We start from the raw sequence: 3,156 nt of genomic DNA on the forward strand, positions 1-3,156 counted from the left end.
ATTCAAAAAGACACATTCTGAAAACCATGACATTGAGTTTTAATTTCAAATCTATTTTTCTCTGTTGAGAGACTCAGTCAGTCGCTTGACAGCACGTCACCATTGCGGCCCCAGTCGGGGGTTCCCCGGCCCGTCTGCAGGGGCTGTGTGTGCAGATGGAAGCAGCAGCCTAGGGGTTAGAGAGACAGGGAGCAGCACCGTTTCCTTTCCCATCATCTGATCTACCATAACGCTCCATTGCACCAGGCTGCGTGACAATACCTCACGGTGAACTGTCACCAGACCTTTGCTTGAAAATGGTTGTGGAAAACAGGCGTGTGCGTGCCTGAATGTAACGTTTGAGGTAGTTCTCTGAAGATGTTTACAGGAGGTAAAAGTTCACCTCACCTAAAGATATGATTTAAAGGGGCAATCTGGGACTTAAACAACAAAGCGTTCTCCAGCCACTTTTTTGGGGTAACAGCTAAGAATTTGTGCACACAACACCTCAAATGGTTGGAGCCTACCAGATTAGAAGTGCAGTTGATGGAAGTTCAACAGAGAAACCCACTATTGAACATGTAGTCTAGAGCAGTGGAGTGGGCCCTGTTCAAAAGTAGTGCGCTACATAGGGAATAGGGTGGCGTTTGGGACACTGCCCTAGTCATGATGAAGGTTGTGTCTGATCTTGCCTGATTGACGACCCAAACGTAAAATATGACCTATGACCCTGTGACTTGTCAGGGCTGAAAAACATGATAACACTATGATGCACCATAACCAAAGACAGGAAACATGTTCAAGCATATTTATTCATAACATACATTTGAATACAAAACGACAAAGTACTTTTTACTCAACCCTCTACGATATACAATAGATGTTGCAGCAATAGTTAAAGACACATTAAAATATTCTAAATGTGAATACAATGAGTCTAAACAAATCTATGCAGTTACTTTGATACTCGGAGCGTATGTTCAGAGGCATGTTCAATGGCTTGCGAAAGTATCCACCCCCCCTGGAATTTTTCCTCTTTTGTTACCTTACAACTTGGAATTAAAATAGATTGGGGGGGGTTGTATGATAAGATTTACACAACATGCCTACCACTTTGAAGATACTTTGTGAGACAATAACTTGAGCGTGCATAACTAGTCACCCCCAAAGTCCATACTTTGTAGAGACACCTTTTGCTGCAATTACAGCTGCAAGTCTCTTGGGATATGTCTCTATAAGCTTGGTACATTTAGCCACTGGGATATTTGCCCATTCTTCAAGGCAAAACTGCTCCAGCTCCTTCAAGGCTGATGGGTTCCGCTGGTGTACAGCAATCTTTAAGTCATACCACCGATTCTCAATTGGATTGAGGTCTGAGCTTTGATTAGGCCATTCCAAGACATGTAAATGTTTCCGCCTAAACCACTCAAGTGTTGCGTTAGCAGTATGCTTAGGGCCATTGTCCTGTTGGAAGGTGAACCTCCGTCCCAGTCTCAAATCTCTGGAAGACTGAAACAGGTTTCCCTCAAGAATTTCCCTGTATTTAGCGCCATCCATCATTCCTTCAATTCTGACCAGTTTCCCAGTCCCTGCTGATGAAAAACGTCCCCACAACATGATGCTGCCACCACCATGCTTCACTGTGTCGATGGTGTTCTCTGGGTGATGAGAGGTGTTGGGTTTGCGCCAGACATAGCGTTTTCCTAGACAGCCAAAAAGCTACATTTTAGTCTCATCTGACCAGAGTACCTTCGTCCATATGTTTGGGGATTCTCCCACATGCCTTTTGGCGAGCACCAAATGTGTTTGCTTATTTTTTTCTTTAAGCAATGGCTTTTTTTCTGGTCACTCTTCCGTAAAGCCCAGCTCTGTGGAGTGTATGGCTTAAAGTTGTCCTATGGACAGATACTTCAATCTCCGCTGTGGAGCTTTGCAGCTCCTTCAGGGTTATCTTTGGTCTCTTTGTTGCCTCTCTGATTAATGCCCTCCTTGCCTGGTCTGTGAGTTTTTGTGGGCGGCCCTCTCTTGTCAGGTTTGTTGTGGTGCCATATTCTTTCCATTTTTTAATAATGGATTTAATGGTGCTCCGTGGGATGTTCAAAGTTTCAGATATTTTTTTATAACCCAACCCTGATCTGTACTTCTCCAGAACTTTGTCCCTGACCTGTTTGGAGAGCTCCTTGGTCTTCATGGTGCCGCTTGCTTAGTGGTGTTGCAGACTCTGGGGCCTTTCAGAACAGGTGTATATATACTGAGATCATGTGACAGATCATGTGACACTTAAATAAAGTTCCCCTGTGTGCAATCTAAGTAATTATGTGCCTTCTGAAGGTCAATGGTTGCACCAGATCTTATTTAGGGCCTTCATAGCAAAAGGGGGTGAAGACAAATGCACACACCACTTTTCCATTTTTTTTCATTTATTTTTGAAACAAGTTATTTTTTTAATTTCACGTCACCAATTTGGACTATTTTGTGTATGTCCATTACATGAAATCCCAAAAAAATCAATTTAAATTACAGGTTGTAATGCAACAAAATAGGAAAAATGCCAAGGGGGTTGAATACTTTCGCAAGGCACTGTATAAATATATACAGTAGCAGTCAAAAGTTTGGACACACCTTTATTCCACAAATTAACTTTTATCAAGGCAGACCTGTTAAATTAAATGCATTCCAGGTGACTACCTCATGAAGCTGGTTGAGAGAATGCCAAGAGTGTGCAAAGCTGTTATCAAGGCAAAGGCTGTTTAACACTTTTCTGGTTACTGCATGATTCAATGTGTTATTTCACAGTTTTGATATTGTCACTATTATTCTAGGTACAATATAACGCACTATATTCACTGAGTGTACAAAACATTAAGGACACCTGCTCTTTCCATGACATAGACTGACCTGGTGAATAGTAGTAGGTGGTAGTAGGTGCCAGGCGAGTATGGTAGTTGGTGCTAGGCGCACCGGTTTGAGTGTGTCAAGAACTGCAACGCTGCTGGGTTTTTTAACACTCAACAGTGTCCTGTGTGTATCAACAATGGTCCACCACCCAAAGGACATCCAGACAACTTGACACAACTGTGGGAAGCATTAGATCAACAGGGGCCAGCATCCATGTGGAACGCTTTCGACACCTTGTAGAGTCCATGCCCCAACTATGAGGCTGTTCTGATGGCAAAA

The sequence above is a fragment of the Oncorhynchus tshawytscha genome, linkage group LG02, assembly GCF_018296145.1.
Source record: "Oncorhynchus tshawytscha isolate Ot180627B linkage group LG02, Otsh_v2.0, whole genome shotgun sequence".
NCBI lineage: Eukaryota > Metazoa > Chordata > Actinopteri > Salmoniformes > Salmonidae > Oncorhynchus > Oncorhynchus tshawytscha.